The 21,009-nt window shown below is 44.1% G+C and overlaps 2 protein-coding genes across 7 annotated transcripts in view; one reads left to right on the top strand and one right to left on the bottom strand.

The window, feature by feature from the left end:
- ZNF345 (zinc finger protein 345) overlaps nucleotides 1–6,011 on the bottom strand; it is a 30,339-nt gene extending 24,328 nt beyond the window's left edge. The window contains exons 1-3 of one of the 2 annotated variants that reach the window (XM_073016583.1): nucleotides 5,890–6,011; nucleotides 4,943–5,017; nucleotides 364–502 (exon numbers count right to left, since the gene is read on the bottom strand). The gene's annotated coding sequence lies outside the window, so the exon portion shown is untranslated. The remainder of the gene's footprint in view (nucleotides 1–363; nucleotides 503–4,942; nucleotides 5,018–5,889) is intronic. The other variant, XM_007996562.3, reaches the window with a different exon arrangement.
- Nucleotides 6,012–6,064: 53 nt separating this feature from the next.
- Nucleotides 6,065–21,009, top strand: part of ZNF790 (zinc finger protein 790) — a 28,752-nt gene continuing 13,807 nt past the window's right edge. Inside the window, exon 1 of one of the 5 annotated variants that reach the window (XM_073016579.1) lies at nucleotides 6,065–6,160. The gene's annotated coding sequence lies outside the window, so the exon portion shown is untranslated. The other 4 variants (XM_007996569.3, XM_007996566.3, XM_007996565.3 and 1 more) reach the window with 4 other exon arrangements.

The raw sequence follows: 21,009 nt of genomic DNA on the forward strand, positions 1-21,009 counted from the left end.
AACCCAGGAGGCAGAGCTTGCAGTGACCCAAGATCGCACCAGTGCACTCCAGCCTGGGTAACAGAGTGAGACTCTATCTCAAAAAACAAACAAACAAACAAACAAACAAACGTGGCAAGTGAGAAGAGTAAAAGATACCATAAAAAGCAGGCTTGATTGTACCAGATGTTACTAACACAAAAATATTAGGCAATAAATATCTACGTTATATGTAAATCTATACCTAATTTTCATATCCCCCACTTCCAAAAATGTATTTGAGGAGTCCAAGAATAAAAGCAAATATTAAAAATATATTAATACATAAAGAGCTGGAGAAGATAGGAATGGGAGGATACCGTATATAAAGAACCTTTCACCCACAGCTTTGTCTTTCCTCAGGTACTGTTACCAGTAACCCGCTTATTGGCTCAAAGTTCCAACCCTTTGTCTGGAGTCCAAGATTGATTTGAGGGAAAAGGCAAGCCATGTTTCTGCTCAACTCCAGGGTGAAGTTAGAGGTCTGAGGAAAGAACAAGGTGCATTTAAATGAAATTCAAGTTTTGGAAGACATCAGAAAGGGAATTTTCAATTCTTTTCTGGTACAACCTAGCTGTTCGAGTTACCACACATTTCAGTCTTTCTAATAAAGCTGCTTTTCGAGGAGAAGGAAGAGGAGGAGGAAGGGGACAAGGACAGGGAGGAGGAGATAGGTGCTCAATAAAAAAAAAAAAAAAAAAAAGCCCAGACTAAAATTATGATTGATCATTATCTGAACTGCTCAGATTCCAGACAGTCAATGCCAAAGGAATACTCTGTACAATGAATTATGTGATTCCTACTTGCCTAGAACTATTTATAGGAGATAAGCAAGACCTTGCTGAGAAACACTAAGACCTACATCAACTGAGAGGCTCATGTTATTAGAAGAGTGCTCCATTGTCTCTTGGCCTTTTGGTTAAGATCAAGTGTAGAAGAGTTTCCAAATTTCTACTCATAAAATTATACAATGCAATTTCATCAAAATTCCAAGAGATGTTTCGGTGCAACCAAGCTAATTCAAAAATTGACATGAAAATGCAAAGAAACACAAACAGCCTAGACGCTCTTGAGGAAAAAGAACGTGAGTGTACTTGCTCCAAATACAAAGTTACAGTGAGTAAGACAGTATGGTATTACTGGGAGGAGTAACAAATAGACCAGCGGAACAGAATCCAGAAATAAGACATACACATATATGTTTACTTGAATTTTTTACTAAAATGGCACTGCATATCAGTGCAGAAAATATTAACTTTCCAATAAATGATACTATAATAACTGAATACACACCTGGGGGAAAAATGAAATTGAATCCTACCCTACAAAAATTGCAGGTGGTAGGCCGGGCGCGGTGGCTCAAGCCTGTAATCCCAGCACTTTGGGAGGCCGAGACGGGCGGATCACGAGGTCAGGAGATCGAGACCATCCTGGCTAACCCGGTGAAACCTCGTCTCCACTAAAAAAATACAAAAAACTAGCTGGGCGAGATGGCGGGCGCCTGTAGTCCCAGCTACTGGGGAGGCTGAGGCAGGAGAATGGCGTAAACCCGGGAGGTGGAGCTTGCAGTGAGCTGAGATCCGGCCACTGCACTCCAGCCTGGGCCACAGAGCCAGACTCCGTCTCAAAAAAAAAAAAAAAAAAAAAAAAAAAAAAAAATTGCAGGTGGTGTAAAGACCTAAACGTTAAAGCCAAAATCTAGAAAGCTTTCAGCTTGGCTGGGTGCGGTGGCTCACATCTGTAATCCCAGCACTTTGGAAGGCTGAGATAGGCAGATCACCTGAGGTCGGGAGTTCCAGACCAGTCTGACCAACATGGAGAAACCCTGTCTCTACTAAAAATACAAAAGTAGCCAGGCGTGGTGGTGCATGCCTGTAATCCCAGCTACTCGGGAGGCTGAGGCAGGACAATCGCTTGAAACCAGGAGGCACAGGTTGCGGTAAGCGGAGATAGGCCACTGCACTCCAGCCTGGGCAACAAGAGCTAAACTCCAGGTCAAAAAAAATGAAAGAAAAGAAAAAAGAAAAGAAAAGAAAGAAGGAAGGAAGGCAGGCAAGCAAGTTTTTGTCTTTAACACCAAAGAAAATCTTCATTACCTTAAGGTAGACAAAAATTTCTTAAACAAGACTAATCATAGGAAATGATATTATTACAATGAAACCCAGAACTTCTATTTGTCAAAAGGCACCACATAGAGTGAAAAGCCAAACCAGAGCAGGTGAAAATACTTATCACACATACAACTGAAAAAAAAAGATTAATTTACAGAAGATATATACATATATGTACAACTGCTGCAAATCACAGAAAAACAACCCAATTAAAAATTGGTCAAATATTTGAACAACATCTTATAAAAGGGGACATTCAACTGCACTCCAGCCTGGGCAATAGAGACTCAGTCTCAAAAAAAAAAAAGGGGACATTCAAATGGCCAAGAATCAGTGCTCAACTTTATTAGTAATAAAGGAAATTTAAATTAAATATAAATTAGACACCCACCAGATTGGCAAAAATTTAAGAGTTTTATGATGCCAAGGGCTAGCATGGATGTGGAGCTAAGAAAAATCTTGTAAACTGCTGGCAAAAGTACAGTATCTTTAGAGAACAGTTTGGCAATGTTTGGTAAAACTGAAGATGTACAAACCCTACCTATCAGCATTTTTTTTTTTTTTTTGAGATGGAGTCTCACTCTGTCGCCAGGCAGACAGCAGCATGATCTGCAACCTCTGCCTCCAGGGTTGAAGCGATTCTCCACAGCCTCCTGAGTAGCTGGGACTACAGATGCACGCCACCATGCCTAGCTAACTTTTGTATTTTTAGTAGAGATGGGGTTTCACCATGTTGGCCAGGATGGCCTTGATCTCTTGACCTCATGATCCGCATGCCTTGGCCCGCCAAAGTGCTGGGATTACAGGCACGAGCCACCGTGTCCAGACACTATTAGTAATTTAATCGCTAGGTATATACACTACAGAAATGCAAGCAAATGTGTACCAAAATATGCACACAAAATGATCACAGTCACACTGCCTGCAGTAGCCAAAAATGACAAGATAAATGTCCATCAAGAGTAGAAGGATAAGGCCAGGGATAGTGGCTCACGTCTGTAATCTCAGCACTTTGGGATGCTGAGGCAGGCAGATCACCTGAGGTCAGGAGTTCAAGACCAGCCTGGCCAACATGGTGAAACCCTGTCTTTACTAAAAATATAAAAATTAGCCAGGCCCAGTGATACACACCTGTAATCCCAGCTACTTGGGAGGCTGAGGCAGGAGAATCGCTTGAACTCAGGAGGCGGAGGTTGCAGTGAGCCAAGATCATGCCATTGCACTCCAGCCTGGGCAACAGAGCAAGAATCCATCTCAAAAACAAACAAAAAAGAGTAGAAGGATAAGTAAATTATAATATGTCCATATAATGGGATAGTATACGTATAGCAATAAAAAATGAACTGTTGGCTGGGTACAGTGGCTCTTGCCTATAGTCCCAGCATTTTGGGAGGCTGAGGAAGGTGGATCACCGGAGGACAGGAGTTCGAGACCAGCCTGGCCAACATGGTGAAACCCAGTCCCTACTAAAAATACACAAGTTAGCCGGCTGTGGTGGCACGTGCCTGTAATCCCAGCTACTCTGGAGGCTGAGTGAGGAGAATCGCGTGAACCCAAGAGGCAGAGATTGCAGTGAGCTGAGATCTTGCCACTGCATTCCAGCCTGGGTGACAGGGCAAGACTCTGTCTCAAAAAAAAAAAAAGAACTGTCACTTTTATTATGTAGTGTTTTGTGAAAAACAGAAACAAAAGAATGTCTATTCATACAAAGTTAGAAAACAAACAAAAATTGCACTTCTATGCCTTTGGGATTAATTCATAGGTACTAAAGCTCTAATGAAGGGCAAAGAAATGACCATAGTGGTTATCATCACAGAAGCACAGTGTTGTTTGTGACTATGGAGGAGTACAGTAGAGGCTTCTTCAGTGATGGATGTATTCTAGTTATTGATCTGGGTACCCCTTACATGGATCTTTATAATTACTTGTTAAACTGCACAAGTTGGTATTTTACTTGTTAAGCTGAACAAGTGGGTGTTTTACTTATTAAACTGCACAAGTGGGTGCCATTTCTTTACCGAATTTGAAGAAAAAAGCCATTGGCATTCAAATAAATGTTATGCATCTCTAAAAATATTTTCAAAATATACTATGTGGGAAAATATTTAATTTTATGTGAAAATGTAGGATATAAAATGGCAAATGCTGCATGAATTCAATTATGTTTTATGTGCATATATAAATTTTCTACATCAGGGATTTCTGTACTTTTGAAATTATTTAAAACAAGCATGTTTTACTTTTATAATCTGAAAGAAATCACATTTTTAAAAAAGATAGCATAAAGAAAAATTAAAACCGAGTGCGGTGGCTCACACCTGTAATCCCAGCACTTTGGGAGGCTTAGGCAGGCGGATAGATCGTGCCCAGGAGTGCGAGACCAGCCCGGGCAACATGGTGAAACCCTGTCTCTACTAAAAATAGAGAAATTAGCCGGGCTTGGTGGCATATGCCTGTAATTCCAGCTACTCGGGAGGCTGAGACAAGAGAATTGCTTTAGTCCGGGAGGTGGAAGCTGTAGTGAGCCAAGATCGCGCCACTGCATTCCAGCCTGGGCGACAGAGCCAGATTCTGTCTCAAAAAAATAAATAAAAGAAAGAGAGAGAGAAAAAAAAGAAAAATTAAAATTGTCTGACAAATTAGTAAGAGAAAATCAGGTGTTGGAGGTGGGGTTTGAAGACACCACATTTTCTCAAAAGGGAAATTCCAGGGATCAGGTCATCTGATAAGCAAGAATTTTCAAGAGAAGGAAAGCAACTATGTCCTGACAAAGAAAAAGGGATTTCAGGAAACAAGAGGAAAGGACAAGCTACCTTGCAGGTGCCTTGAGGATGTTCAACAGTCATTCTTTACTCCTCTCCGGAGGTCTCTATCCAAGCAGGGCAGAGCTGAGGAAGGAGAAAGGAGTCAGGAAACATCAGGTTCTTCTGAGAGAGATCCGGTTTGACTATGTCAGAAGTTATCTTGGCTACCCTACTGCCCACCACCTACAGAGTAAAGTCAAAGAAGTCTAGGACGTCCTGCTCAATCCGGGCAGGGTCAATGCCGTTCTGGGCAGAATCTGTTTCTGAGCTCACAGAGGTCTCCAGTGGCTGAAGTCACAAAGACAGAGACTCCCCATACCTACATTGGCTATAGAGACACATAGTCACACAAACTCACTCACTCACACCATGGGGACATAAACGTCACAGGCACCCCAAACCTAAACACAACAGGCTGCACATGGTCACACAATCACACACTCACACACACCACGGGGGCAGACACGGACACAACTGCAGAGTCCGTGGACATCTCTCACTCAAAACTCCCAGTGACATACGCCTTGGGGTCGCAATGACAACAAAGTCACACGCACCCTACATCAACAATATCACCAACACGCGCGCGCGCACACACACACGGAAGCAGCCACAAACCTCACAATTAAGGCATATACACACAGTTCCGCAAATGGTAACAAACACACACGCAAAGGGGACACACAGTCACAACCGCGGTCCAGGAACCTCACACTCGCAAACACAGTGTCCAACCCGGTCACAATTAAACTCCACTCACACCCGCACAAGCAGAAACAAAAAGTCCTCCCCGCCCTCACAGTTCCATACACGGTCGCACAGACACACGCCCACCATAGAGACACCCCCAGTCACAACCGTACACACTCCTCACAATCACTCCTTAGCCTGCTCCCTACGCAGCCCACACAGGTCGGGAGTTCCTCTCGCCCCAGGCTCCGAGCAGCCTCACTTACGCCTGTTCGGGTAGGGTCAGCTCCACTCGACTGGAATCCAAACAAGTCGACCCCATCTATCTCACAAAGCCCCAAGGCCGCTAGCCCAAATCCGCGGGAAGATCCCGCCCACTCCTCAAGAGACAATCTAGTTATCGCGGGAGAGAGCCTTGAGCCTAGAGGCTTCTGGGAAGTGTAGTCCAGAAAGCGACAGGTTGCCGAAAGCTACACAGCCCAGCCATCCCGATTCCCGTGGCGCGGAATCTGGCACCAACAAAACTAAATATTTGAGGTGAGCTGCCCATCGGAGCCTTCCGGGAGTCTCACCTGACAAGGACTCCCTAGACCAAGCTTTAGTCAGGCTCCTCTGAGCCCTTTTTGTTTGGCCAGACCTCCTCCATAGCCTGCGAACCCCACTTCAGCAAGAATCCAGCTAAGCCAGTTTAGCAACAATCCCCCCACCCTTGATACTTGAGTTCCTCTTAGTAATTTACCATGCTTTAACTACTTCACCCAGCCCGTTAGTTATAAATCTCCAGCTACTGTTGTATTGGAAGTTGACTATTGCAATAGTCTTTAACCAAGTCCTTTTTGCCTGTTTAACTCCTCTGGAGTAAGTTTTCTTTCACCCCGCCCAGCCTCAGAGGGCGGCTCCCGGGCTTCCGCCCCTCCCCGGGAGACATACTGGACCGCAAGGTCTCCTGGGAAACGTAGTCCAAGCCTCGCCGGAGACTGGATGAGCCCAGCCAAAGTGGGCTGCGTCCTCTGGGTCCTGAGGCGGGAGTCTGGCCGCAGTGACTAGACTAACTGTGCCCCGGAGGCTGCTCGGAATTCCACTTAATGCTGGAAGCACGCAGACGCTCTTGAGGCGGCCAGCTGCGTAGCGTGTGGAGGAGCCGGGAGAGTGCACCCCTAAGCGTGTGAGACCGAACCAGGATGGGGAGTCGGAAGGGGACAAATCCGCGATCCCAGTCATGCATGCGAGTCTGGGCAAAGGAAGGCTCGAGTGTGTGTAAGACTGCGGTGGGACTGCTTGTGCTGGTGAGATGAGGGGTGTCTGGGTAGTTGAGTGAAAGAAACCGCGTACCAGTAAGATTGGCGTGTGGGTGAGAGAGGTGAGGTCAAGATGTGTGCAGCTTTGCGGGTGCGGAGGTCATATGGAGTGTGTGGAGGTTGGGGGCAAGATCGTGTATGGATCTGTGTGTGAATGTGTGTAATCACCTAAATGTGGGTCACTGCATGGGTAGCTGATACTGTGACTGCAGAGGAATCTGAACCTCCAAGTCTCATTTTCTCTTTAAATTGTGATAAGGTTGTATCTTCCTGGAGCAGCAATTTCATAGGGGGGAAGCTCCATTACTGATATAATAAAATAGCATTTTTATGTAAACATTTAACATTCAGACATTTCTTCTGAACTAGAATACAAAATCAGTATGAGTACTCAAAGTAGTTTTTTAAAAAACCCGTCATTATGCATATGGGGAAGATAAATTGTGAAAGGGAAACTTCCTTTTTTCACTATAATCTTGTTTAAATTTTTAAAATCAATGTGATGACTCATTTGAAAACAAATATAAAATTTAAAAATTGACAGAAAGGGGAACTAGGAGGAAATCAATAACTTTTTAAGCTAGAAACTTTGGGAGGTGGTAGAGGTTGCTGAAATATGATGGCGGGAAGTATATGACAACAGGAAACGCTGACGTAAAATCTAATCCTGAAGCTTTTAACAATGGCAGGAAAGGCCGGGCATGGTGGTTCATGCCTAGTGATCCCAAGCACTTTGGAAGGCTGAGGCAGGAGGATCACTTGAGCCCAGGAGTTTGAGACCAGCCTGAACAGCATACTCTCTACTAAAAAAAAAAAAAAAAAAAAAAAAAAAAAAAAAAAAAGAAAGAAGAAAAAAACCCAGCATGAGTGCAGTGGCTCATGCCTGTAATCCCAGCACTTTGGGAAACCGAGGCAGGTGGATCACTTGAGGCCAGGAGTTCGAGACCAGCCTGGCCAATATGGCGAAATCCCGTCTCTACTAAAAATACATAATTAGCCGGGCATGGTGGTGTGTGCCTGTAATCCCAGCTGCTAGGGGGGCTGACACAGGAGAATGGCTTGAACCTGGGAGGCAGAGGTTGCTGTGAACTGAGATCACAGCGTCCCCCCCCCACCCCCACACCCCATCTCTGTATGGGGGAACTTCTTCCTACTGTCTTCTCCCGTCTTTCTTGCCTGTTAAACTCTCCGCTCCTTAAAACAAAACAAAAAAACAAAGACCCAAAAAACAAAAACAACAAAATTTGGACTATACAGGGAAGCGATCTATATACCTAATGTGGCTCTGTTGCTCTAGTTCTCCAGCATCACATTTCTGTGCAGCTCCGTCTGAACATCTTTTAATTGTGGCTAAGACTCTTGGTTGAATGAGGCAGTCACATTTTTGTATGTTTACCCCACCAATGTCTCCTAAAGAACAGAAAAAATAAAATGCCTGCGGGAGGTCTGGGAAATAAGCTGTTTGAAAACAGCCCTTTGTGTTTTTATGGAGGCTTCATTACGTAGGCATGATTAATTAAATCAGCAGCCATTGGTGATGAGTTCAACCTTCAACCCTATTCCTTTCCCCAGAAGTCACGGAGCAGGGCAGAACTTTCCAACCTTCTCATCACATGTTTGGTTGCCCTATCCTGTGGTTATGTAGGGGCTTTCCCAACATCACCTCATTAACTCACTTGTGGTTGAAAGGGGTTGGTTATGAACAATAAAGACATCTTTCACATTTATTACTTTGGTACTATTTCAGGAACTGAAGTGTCTTAGTCCCTTAGTACTTCTATAGCAAAATACCTGAGACTAAGTAATTTGTAAATAATGGAAAATTATTTCCCACAGTTCTGGAGGTTGGGAAGTTCAAGATCGAGATGCCAGCAGGATTGGTGTCTGCTAGGTCTGATCTCTGCTTCCAAGATGGGACCTTGTTGCTGCATCCTCCAGAGGGGAGGAATGCTGTGTCCCCACTTGTCAGAAGGTACTAAAGGGCTGGACTCATTCCCTCAATCTGTTTTTTTTTTTTTTTTTTTTTTTGAGACGGCGTCTGGCTCTGTTGCCCAGACTGGAGTGCAGTGGCGCAATCTCGGCTTGCTGCAAGCTCCGCCTCCTGGGTTCACACCATTCTCTTGCCTCAGCCTCCTGAGCAGCTGGGACTACAGGTGCCCGCCACCACGCCCGGCTAATTTTTTGTATTTTTGGTAGAGACGGGGTTTCACTGTGTTAGCCAGGATGGTCTCCATCTCCTGACCTCGTGATGTGCCCGCCTTGGCCTTCCAAAGTGCTGGGATTACAGGTGTGAGCCACTGCGCCTAGTCTCCTCAATCCTTTTTTTTAAAACACTAATTCCATCTATGTAGGCTCTTCCCTCATAATCTAATCACCTCCTAAGGACTCCACTTCTTTTTTTTTTTGAGACAGAGTCTCTCTCTCTCGCCCAGGCTGGAGTACAATGGTGTGATCTTGGCTCACTGCAACGTCCGCCTCCCCAGTTCAAGTGATTCCCCTGTCTCAGTCTCCAGAGTAGCTGGGATTGCAGGCACATGCCACCAAGCCCGGCTAATTTTTGTATTTTTAGCAGAGACGGGGTTTCACCATGTTGGGCAGGCTGGTCTCAAACTCCTGACCTCAGGTGATCCGCCCGCCTTGGCCTCCCAAAGTGCTGGGATTACAGGCGTGAAGGGCTCCACTTCTTAATCGAATACATTGACAATTAAGTTTCAATATATGAATTTTGGGGACACATTCAGAACATAACCAAGGACAAAAGAACAAGTGTTTTTGTTTTGTTTTGTTTCTTCCCAAGACAGTCTTATTCTGTCGCCTAGGCTGGAGTGCAGTGGCGCAATCTCAGCTCACTTCTACCACTGCCTCCCAGGTTCAAGCAATTCTGCCTCAGCCTCATGAGTAGCTGGGATTACAGATGTGCGTCACCACACCCGGCTAATTTTTGTATTTTTAGTAGAGACAGGGTTTCACCATGTTGGCCAGGCTGGTCTCGAACTCCTGACCTCGTGATCTGCCCGCCTTGGCCTCTCAAAGTGCTAGGATTACAGGCATGAGCCACCGAACCCTGCTAAGAACAAGTGTTTTAACAGAAAATACTCTGTTTAGGAAACTACAAGGGCTTTAGGATGCATGAGCCAAGAACCATGGACATGGATGAAGACCAAAATACATATTTCTTACTACATCACAATATTAGAGAGGTATAGACTCAGGATTGGTTGGTTTGCATATATGTAAGCTGTGATCACTGGAAAACTGTGATTATCTTTAGGAATTAGCCTGAGAGGAGCAGCCTCTCCCTGTTTTTTTGTAAGGTCCCCAAATGCCAGAGCATCAAGAATACAGAAAATAAGAAAATATAGTTAATATAATTGGCCTCTTGATGAATGAGTGCCAAATAGACTAATACAGAATCTAAGGAAATGCAGTTAGAACACAGAGGCTATGTAAGTATTTACTGTCCACAAATGGTGAACTAATCCCACAGTGCTGGGATTACATGCGTGAGCCACCACGCCCAGCCTGTTGCTTCCATTAATCTATCTTTCTATCCTTCACCAAAACACACTGTCTTGATTACTCAGGGCATCTCAACCTTGGACCATGATTTGGGGCTGGATAATTCTTTGTTGTGGCAAGCTATCCTGTGCTTGTAGTGTATTTAGTAGCATCCCTGACCTCTGTCCTCTAAATGCAAATTGCACCTCTCCAGTTATGACTACCAAACACTTCTCCATACTCTGCCATATATCTCCTGGAGAACAAAATCACCTCCGGTTGAAAAACATCATGGTAAAGCTTTGAAAATATTAATAATAGTTATTTTAAATTCCTTTTTAGATCCAACATCTACTTCATATCTTTTTGTTTTCTTTTCTTTTAATTTTTGAGATAGGGTCTTGCTTTGTTGCCCAGGCTAGAGTGCAGTGGTGCAATCACAGTTCACTGCAGCCTCAAACGCCTGGGGAAATCCCATCTGAGTCTACCTCTGTTTGTTTGTTTTTGCTTTTTGCTTTTATGTCTTGGGAGTGTCATGAGTTTTCTTGCCTTTTCATGTGTCTTGTAATTTGATGTTGTTGTTGAAAACTATACATCTTTAGGACAGAGTGAGCAGAAATTAATTAATATAGCAGGCCCGAGACTACTTATCTTTAGAAAGGCCTGATATGAGGTTACTCTTTGGCTTGCATCTAGAACTTGAATTTCAGATTGGTTCCCACCTTCCTGATAAGTGACTTACTATGCCTAAACTCTTTGTACAAACAGTATGGTTTATGCTAAACACCTGCTATCCTTCTGGGAATCTGAAATTCTGTTATGTCTTAGGCACAGACTGCCTATGTGACTAGCCCCCAATAAAAACATAGGGCACTGAGTCTGTAATGAACTTCCCTGGTTGGTAACATCTCACATGTATTGTCACAACTCACTGCTGGGGAAGAAATAAATCCCATATAAATCTACTGGGAAAGAACCTTTCGCAGTGTGCACCTGGTTTCCTCTGGACTTTGCCCCATGTGCTTTTCTCTTTACTGATTTTCTTTTGTATCATTTCACTGTGAGCCTCCCAGTGAGTCATCAAAGCTTAGGGATGTAGGGGTTGGTCTTGGGGTCCCCTGCCAGTAGTAACAGGAAAACGACTTGATGGCTGGATGGGCATACCTTTCTTTCTGTAAGGCCTTTACTATGGGGTTTTCAGTTAATCCAGTTAGGAGTTTAAAAACTAATCAAGATAGAAAATTTGTACGATTTGATTGCATTTATATACATTTCATAGTGAGATTAAAACTTTTTTTTTTTCTTTTTTTCAGATGGAGTTTCATTCTTGTCACCCAGGCAGGAGTGCAACGGCATGATCTCAGCTCACTGCAACCCCTGCCTCCCGAGTTCAAGCGATTCTCCTGCCTCAGCCTCTGGAGGAGCTGAGATTACAGGCATACACCACCACGCCTAGCTAATTTTTGTATTATTAGTAGAGACAGGGTTTTACCATGTTGGCCAGGCTGGTCTCGAACTCCTGACCTCAGGTGATCCACCTGCCTCGGCCTCCCAAAGTGCTGGGATTGCAGGCATGAGCCACCAGGTCCAGCTGAGAGATTAAAACTATTAAAGAGCCAAGATATTAATACCCTAAAGGTCAGCTGGAGCTGGAGCTGGGTATTAGAAATGATCACACAGGCTGGGTGCAGTGGCTCATGCCTGTAATCCCAGTACTTTGTGAGGCCTATGTGGGAGGATCACTTGAGCCCAGGATTTCGAGACCAGCCTGGACAACATAGTGAGACCCCGTCTCTGTAAAAATTAGCTGAGTGTGATGGCACACACCTGTAGTCCCAGCCATTCTGGAAGCTGAAGTGGGAGGATCACTTGAGCCAGGGAGGCAGAGGTTGTAGTGAGCCTAGATCGCGCCACTGTACTCCAGCCTGGGTGACAAAGCCAGACCCTGTCTCAAAAAAAAAGGCCGGGCGCGGTGGCTCAAGCCTGTAATCCCAGCACTTTGGGAGGCCGAGACGGGCGGATCACAAGGTCAGGAGATCGAGACCATCCTGGCTAATCCAGTGAAACCCCGTCTCTGCTAAAAAACTAGCTGGGTGAGGTGGCGGGCGCCTGTAGTCCCAGCTACTCGGGAGGCTGAGGCAGGAGAATGGCGTGAACCCGGGAGGCGGAGCTTGCAGTGAGCTGAGATCCGGCCACTGCACTCCAGCCTGGGCGACAGAGCGAGACTCCGTCTCAAAAAAATAAAAAAAATAAAAAAAAGAAAGAAAGAAAGAAAAAGAAATGATCACATAGAATGGGCATTTGTTCTTGAGATACCAACACTTGTGTGGAGTTATACTGACCTTAGACATTTTATGCACTTCAAGTATTTTCTGTTTCACAATCAAAACAAAGAAGAAAACTATTTTAATTATCTGATGAGTTTGAAAGTACTGAAAGAAATTACTCCTCTGTCAGAAAGTTTAGATGTAGATCTAAATGATGTACATCTAAAAGAGAAGCAAATAAAAACTGGCAAATGTGTACTTCAGCAAAAAGAATGGCATGAATAGAATTTACACAACAATACTAATGTAACTATAAACATTAATTGAAACCAAACACTTTAAGGGCGATTGGAGGATGGGAATAAGGTATTAGGAGGAGTTCTCAAGGATTCCCAGGCAGGGTACCCCTGTAGCTGTGTCCCATGGACCGTTTCCCCTTCGTTCTATCCCAGGCTGGTACTTGTAGGATAAGAGGTGTCCACCTAGCTGGGCCGAGGCTCGGGCAGAGACGGGACAGACAAGCCACTTGCTTGGCACAGTCTTGTAGGACTTTCCCGCCACACCACATGGGTCAGAGGCCCACGCAGCGAGCTCCTGCTGAAAATAATCGCACCATTCCCCGGGGGCATTTCTGCAGTGTTCCAGGCTCCAGACTACATTTCCCGGAGGCCCTCGGGGCCAAGGTTACTTCCAGCCTAAGATGGCCTAGGCTTACTGTCCTGTTCCCAGGGCTGGGCGCCGTTTGCAGAGGTAGGGCAGCCTGCAGGCCTCCGCTGAAGCTTCCTAAACGCGGGCTGGGATTCTGGAAGTTCTCGGCCGCAGATGTGAGCGATGTGTGGGCGATGTCTTTGCCCAGCGAGGGGATGGGTCTCAAATCCAGGGTCCGTTAATGGTGACCGCGGTGTCCCAGTCAATTAAAGGCGGCCCAGGCTCTGAACTACATTTCCCAGAGTGCACCGTTCCCCGGGCAACTTCCTGTCAGCGCTCTGTGCCTTTAGGGATGATAGGGAGATCGCGGAACCTTCCACCATCAAGGGACCGTAGGGCCGGGTGAGTGACTCTGACATACAGAAGGCGAATGACTCCGCAGGGCCCGAGGCCGGGGCTGAGGGGAGTGAGGTGCTAACGTCTTTGGAGTTGGTGACTTTGCCGGCCAGGGAGCGTGGGGGCGAGCGATCGCGATGGGAGCCGTGGATGCGAGAGCGAAATTGATGCAGGAGCGGGGCCGCGACGGGAGCTTCTCGTGTGTGTGTGTGTGTGTACGCACGCGTGTACGCGCACACGACGATGATGGGCGCTGTGTGACCCTAATAGACTATTTAAATGTGACTGTATGTACGTGATACATATGACTGCGTCGCGTTGTGCGTGACTACGTTCGTAAAGGTGGTGATAGCCGCTATGGGGCCAAAAACAAAGAATTTAGCTTTGCAATGAGTGACATAGTCCTTCGTGAATGTGTAGGGAGCAGTTTTTGTGCTGGCCGGTAGCTGGATTGGAGTGAGGGCAACCTAGAAGGAGGGGAAAAGAATGGGAGACAGTGTAGACAACATAGTTCAACAGTTTCTCAGTAAATTAGGGCAGAGAAATGGAGCAGCAGGTGGGGGAAGAGGGCTGGGGAAAACAACCCATCAACATGTTGGAAATGAGCCATGAGGGGAAAAGTCCAGGCAAGGGTAAGTAAACAAGGCTCATCTGTGTGGGTGTAGTTAAAAATGCAAGAATTTAAAAAATAGAAAAGGATAATCGCGCTGCAGAGAGGAGCCTGTGTTTGGTAGAGGTCAACAAAAGTGACATGTGGTGAGTTATATATAATCTCATGGCACGAAATTCAAAACTAGAGTTTGTGGAAGAGGGAGAAGGGTCTGAAGGTAATGAACAACAGGGAGGCCGGCCATCTGTTCCATTTTCAGACCCACTGGTAAGAGGCTGTAGCCGGGGAAATGTTGAGAGGGCTGCAAAGTCCTCTAGATAGAGCCTGGTTTCTGTTAGACTCAGAATGTTAGGACGTGTTCACGGAAGTGGCTGAAGATAAAAGAGGGGTTGGTTGTTAATGAATTATGAATTCCATTATGAAGGCATACAGGAAAAGTGTTGAGAGTTGGGAAGAATGAGAAAAGGGGACAAATGGGACTTGATGGAGTACAGTGTCTGAAAAGACAGCTGACTAGAAATTCGGGGCTTCTTATAGTAGACAAATGTAAATACAAGGTTGGATTGACACTTATTCTGTTGGATTCAAGTCAGATTTTGGAGAGAGAACGTTGGGGTAGTGAAAGATGATTTCTTGAGTGTGAGAAATAAACTTACCTGTCCCAAAGAATGGACTCAGAGACCCGGAGAACAGCGAAAGTGAGACTTTTAATGATCGTCTTGCAAGATCAGTGTCTGATAGGCACACCCAACAGTTTCAACAAGCAATTTATCCCCTAGTGCACAGGTTCCTCCCCTGGTTCCTTATAGGCTGAGTACTATGGGGTCACAATCTTCCCAGGCGTTGCCTACTGATTGTTGGGTAGGGGCTTCAGGTGTTTTGTTTTTTGTTTTGGTGCAGTCTCGGCTCACTGCAACCTCTGCCTCCCAGGTTCAAGCGATTCTCCTGCCTCAGCCTCCCGAGTAGCTGGGCCTACAGGAACGTGCCACCACGCCCAGCTAAGTTTTGTATTTTTAGTAGAGATGGGGTTTCACCATGTTGGCCAGGATGTTCTCGATCTCTTGACTTCGTGATCCGCCCACCTCAGCCTGCCAAAGTGCTGGGATTACAGTCATGAGCCACTGCACCCGGCCAGGTGTGTTTTTTTTTTTAGGCTTGCCTTGCTGCATTTGGTTGCAGCCCACAATGCATTGCAACCCTAGCTAGTTCAGGGGCTCTTCAGGTATTTGACTTATGACCTAAGTAGCTGGGCAGCCTGATAAGAGCAGACAAAACGAGCTATTTTGCAGGCTAGCAAACTTTCGTCTTAGACTAAACTTTGGTTTGGGTGAAGGCAACTAAGTGGGGGAAAGGGAGAAAGCGGGAGGCTGACAAGTAGGCATCATGTATCCAAGCAGGGGCCTAGTATATCCTGTTTCTTCTGTAGTTTGCTTACCTAAACTGATTCAAGGCACTTTGTCTTGGAAATGGACCACTGTATACATTATTTCCTTCACCGAGTATCTCTCAGAAGGAAGTTTAAGATAGAAGCCATAAAAGTGGTCAAGGTAGGCAGAATGATGGCCCTGCAACCAATGTTTACTTCCTAATCCCTGGAAACTAGGACTATGGTACTTTATATGGTAAAAATGACTTTGCAAAAGGGATCACGTTAAGAACCTTGAAAGGGGGGCGATTATCTTGTTGGACCAATATAATGACATGGGTCCTTAAAGTCAGTGAACCTTTCCTGGCTGAGTTTAAAGTCAGAGGGAGGTATGACCGCAGAAGAATGGTCAGAGAGATGCCACATTGCTGGCTAGATAGAGGAAGTGGGCCTTGAGCCAAGGAATGTTGGTGGCCTCTAAAAGCTGGAAAACATAAGAGAACGAATTCTGCCCTGGAGCTTCCAGAAAGGAACACAGCCCTACCAACACCTTGATTTTAGCCTAGTAAGACCCAACTCAGACTTCTACTGAACTATATGATAATAGATTTGTATTATATTAAGCCACTACCTCATGGCAGTAGAAAATACAGTGGTGTAGTGTCTTGGCCTTAGTGTTGTGGAGGAGTCTCGATCCCTGTGACATAAGGGGACCTCAGCCTCTATTGATTATGTCGAACACTTCCAGTAAAGTAGGTCCCCACTTCACCAATAATATAATTTACAATTTTGCTATATTGTGTTATTTTTAAACTTTGGAACTTAGTGAACTTTTATTTGTGATCTAACATCTGATCAGTCTATACTTACTTTTTGCCTTGCACTTGATTTGTCTTGGATTGAGAGAGGTGTATTAATGAAATTTTCTTTTTTTGTTTTGAGACGGAGTCTCGCTCTATTGCCCAGGCTGGACTGCAGTGGCAGGATCTCTGCTCACTGCAAGCTCCGCCTCCCGGGTTTACGCCATTCTCCTGCCTCAGCCTCCTGAGTAGCTGGGACTACAGGCGCCCGCCACCTCGCCCGGCTAGTTTTTTGTATTTTTTAGTAGAGATGGGGTTTCACCGTGTTAGCCAGGATGGTCTCGATCTGCTGATCTCGTGATCCGCCCGTCTCGGCCTCTCAAAGTGCTGGGATTACAGGCTTGAGCCACCGCGCCCGGCCTTTTTTTTTTTTTTTTTTTTTTGAGATGGAGTCTCCCTCTGTCGCCCAGGCTGGAGTGCAGTGGTGTGATCTCGGCTCACCGCAGCCTCTGAGTTCAAGCAATTCTCCTGCCTCAGCCTCCTGAGTAGCTGGGACTACAGACATGCGCCACCATGCCCAGCTAATTTTTTTTGTATTTTCAGTAGAGACGTGGTTTCACCATGTTGGCCAAGCTGGTCGCAAACTCCTGACCTTGTTGTGATCTGCCCACCTTGGCCTCCCAAAGTGCTAATATTATAGGCATGAGCCACCACACTCAGCCGAAATTTTATTTCTTATATAACCTGTAACTTTTTCTTTATGAAAGTTGTTGTTAGTTGATATACAGATATTAATGATTGTTATATGCTTATTATGAATTGCAGCCTTTAGCATGCTCAAGATCATGGCCTCTGCTTATTTTTTGGTTTGTATTTGCCTTGTAATATGCTGTATTTCTTCCTAATTAGGCTTTTTATTGAAGTTTATCATATATACAGACATTATTCTCATGAATAATCATGAGAGCATTCTTGCATTTGTCATTTTGTGTTTACATGTATGCATTTCTATTGGGTCATTCCAAGGAGAGGAATTAATGAGTAAGAGTATGTGAATCTCCTTCAGCAGATACTGTCAGTTTTCCCACATGGCTGCACCAGTTAAAAGTTCCCATCAACAGTTTATGCAAATTCCATTTGATCCATCTTCTTGTTAATACACGGCATTGTCAGACTGTAAAATGTTTGCCAATATGGTGGATATGTAGTGGTATTGCATTGTGGTTTTCCTAACTGATGACTAAGGAAGTTGAGTGCCCTTGTTTTCATGTGCATTGTCCATTTGGATATCTTCCTTTGGGAAGTGCCAGTTCAAGTTCTTAGCGTAGCTGTTGGGGAACTTGTCTTTCATTGTTAATCCTTCAGTGTTCTTTGTATAATCTGAATGTGAGTCCCTTGTCAGCTTTGTGTATTGTATATATCGTCTCCTAGCCCAAGGTTTGCATTTTCACACACTCTCTTCCCTTTTTTTTTTTTGAGATGGAGTTTCACTCTTGTTGCCCAGGCTGGAGTGCAATGGCGTGATCTCGGCTCACCGCAACCTCCGCCTCCCGGGTTCAAGTGATTCTCCTGCCTCAGCCTCCTGAGTAGCTGGGATTACAGGCATATGTCACCACATTTGGCTAATTTTGTATTTTTAGTAGAGACAGGGTTTCTCCATGTTGGTCAGGCTGGTCTCCAACTCCTGACCTCAGGTGATCCGCCCACCTCAGCCTTCCAAAGTGCTGGGATTACAGGCATGAGCCACCGTGACCAGCCCACTCACTCTTTTCTGATGAACAGAAATTGCTTTTTAAAATGTAGTCTGATCATTATCATTTTTCGCTTATGGTTTGTACTTCCTTTATCTTATTCAAATCTTTGCTTATCCCCAAGGTATGAAGATATTCTGTATTTTCATCTATATTTATCTGTCACATGTAGGTATATAAACCTGGAATTGATTATTGTGTATATCGTGAGGGGAAATCATGATTTGTTTTCCTCATATAAATTCAGTTGACCTGGCACCCTGTATATTGAAAGACCATCCTTTCTTCAATGCTATTGGCTCTGAAATCTACCGTATCTGATATTAGAGCCACCTGAGCATTATTTTGATTATGATTTACATGGTATATCTTTTGCTATCCTTTTACTTTTAAGCTTCCTATACCACTATATTGGGGGGAAACTGACACTTTGAAAATTATCAGCCTTTCATCCCATGAATGTGATAAATTATTTCATTTGTTTAGGTCTTCTTTAATTATTTATAGTAATTAATATAAAGACATTGTACAGGCCGGGCACTGTAGCTCACACTTGTAATCCCAGCAGTTTGGGAGGCTGAGGCAGGTGGATCACCTGAGGTCAGGAGTTCGAGACCAGCCTGAACAATATGGTGAAACCCCGTCTCTATTAAAAATACAAAAATTAGCTGGGCATGGTGGCTGGCACCTGTAGTCCCAGCTACTCGGGAGTCTGAGACAGGAGAATTACTTGAACCCAGGAGGCGGAGGTTGCAGTGAGCCGAGATTGTGTCACTGCACTCCAGCCTGGGTGACAGAGAGAGACTCTGTCTCAAAAACAAACAAATAAAAAGACATTGTACATTACATATATTGTTAGATTTAGTTATAGGAATTTGAATTTTTCCTGCTAAGTGCTGTCATTTTAAATTTAAATTTCCTACTTTTTGCTTGTATGTTGAAATTTAGTTGACATTTTGCCCTGTATGACTTACATTTGTATTCACATTTTGTTTTTTTGTTTCGTTTTGTTTTGTTTTTTTTAGACAAGGTCATTCTTCTGCTTAGTCTGGCCTGAAACTCCTGGCCTCAAGCAATCCTCCTGCCCTGGCTGTACTCTTAAACATTTCTAAATTTCTTCCCCTTCATTTTCAGCTTGAAATGACACCCTTTATCTCTCAGTTATCACAAATGAGGCAATCAGTGAGCTAGAGCTGGTCTATTTTCTATTCTCTAATCTTCATTTCTATATTAGTTACCTATTGCTGTAAAACATATTACCCTAAAATAGCAATAAATATTTATTATCTTAACACCATTTTTTGTGGATCAGGAGTTCAGGAGTGGCATAGCTGGGAAGTTCTGCCTCGGGGGTCTCTTGAGGTTGCAGTCACACTCTTGGCCAGGGCTGCTATCATTTGAAGGCATAACTAGGACTAGAGGATCACCTTCCAACATGGCTCTCATGTGGCTATTGGCAATAGACCTCAGTTTCTCACCATCTAGACCTCTCCATGGGGCTTCTTAAAAGTGTCCCTATGACATGTCCACTGGCTTTCTCCAGAGCATAAGGTGGAAGCCACAGTGTCTTTTATGATCTATCTCATACTCTATCATTTCCACAGTACCTTATTGGTATACAAGTTAATCCTATTCAGTATAGGAGGCAGATACACAGTGTTGTGAATACCACATACTGGGAACCTTTGGGGCCATCCAGGATGCTGGCTACCATAATTCCACTCTTACTATTTTGTTTAGATTTGCATTTAAATATGTTCGGCATCACTACTATTCTTTTGCTGAAACTTTCGCTATTGTCTCTTTTGTGGCTGGAATATGTCTTCTAGTAGTTTCTTCTCAAAGAGCGCCTATCAACAGTATTTCCTAAGTTGCATCATGAAACTCCTTATATCCTTTGTACTCGAATGACAGCTTGGCTGGATATAAAAATGTTTTGACTCCCTCGTTTGTTTTTTTCACAAATATACTGGAAGATTTACCCCACTGTTTGGGGTACTGAATTTAGCACTGGAGAAGTCTGATGACAACTGAATTTCCTTTTTCTTATAGGTGACTTGATATTTTTATCTTGATTCCCCATGAGTTTTAGTCAAATAATTTTATTAGGTAATGTTTTGGTACTATTTTGGGTCATTTTCACCTGTAATATGGCTTCACTTTTCATGATTTATATTTACACTTTATTTTATGAAATTCATCTTGAGTATTAAAACTGTAGTTTTTATATATATATATATATATATATATATGATATGCAGCTAAAACCATAGTTTTAGATATATCCTTTTAATTTGGATTTCATCTTTAGGTGCTCTGCCTTTTGCATATTGGATCTCTCTTTTCATTTCTTCTTCAAATGATTTTCATCCCTTTCTTTGTTAAATTTTGTTCTGTTCATTAATTTCTGTATTCTTTGTTCCATACTATAGTTTCTGTGGCATTTGTCAGATCTTATGCACCTTGTAGTTGATTTATTTATTGATTGGAGATGGGATCTCACTGTGTTGCCCAGGCTGGCCTCAACCTTGAACTCCTGGACCCAAGCAATCCTCCAGACTCAGTCTCCCAAGTAGCTGGGACTACAGGCACATGCTGCTGCACCTAGCTAGTTTATTCTTCATTTCTGATGTGATTTAGCCTATTTTCTCTTTCAGTCTTGAATTCTACTAACTCCCATCTATGGTCTATCTATACTTTCTCCTCTTTCCTGAGATCACATATTTTTGCTTGTGGTCTTGTTTTAGAGCTG

The sequence above is a fragment of the Chlorocebus sabaeus genome, chromosome 6 (assembly GCF_047675955.1).
Source record: "Chlorocebus sabaeus isolate Y175 chromosome 6, mChlSab1.0.hap1, whole genome shotgun sequence".
NCBI lineage: Eukaryota > Metazoa > Chordata > Mammalia > Primates > Cercopithecidae > Chlorocebus > Chlorocebus sabaeus.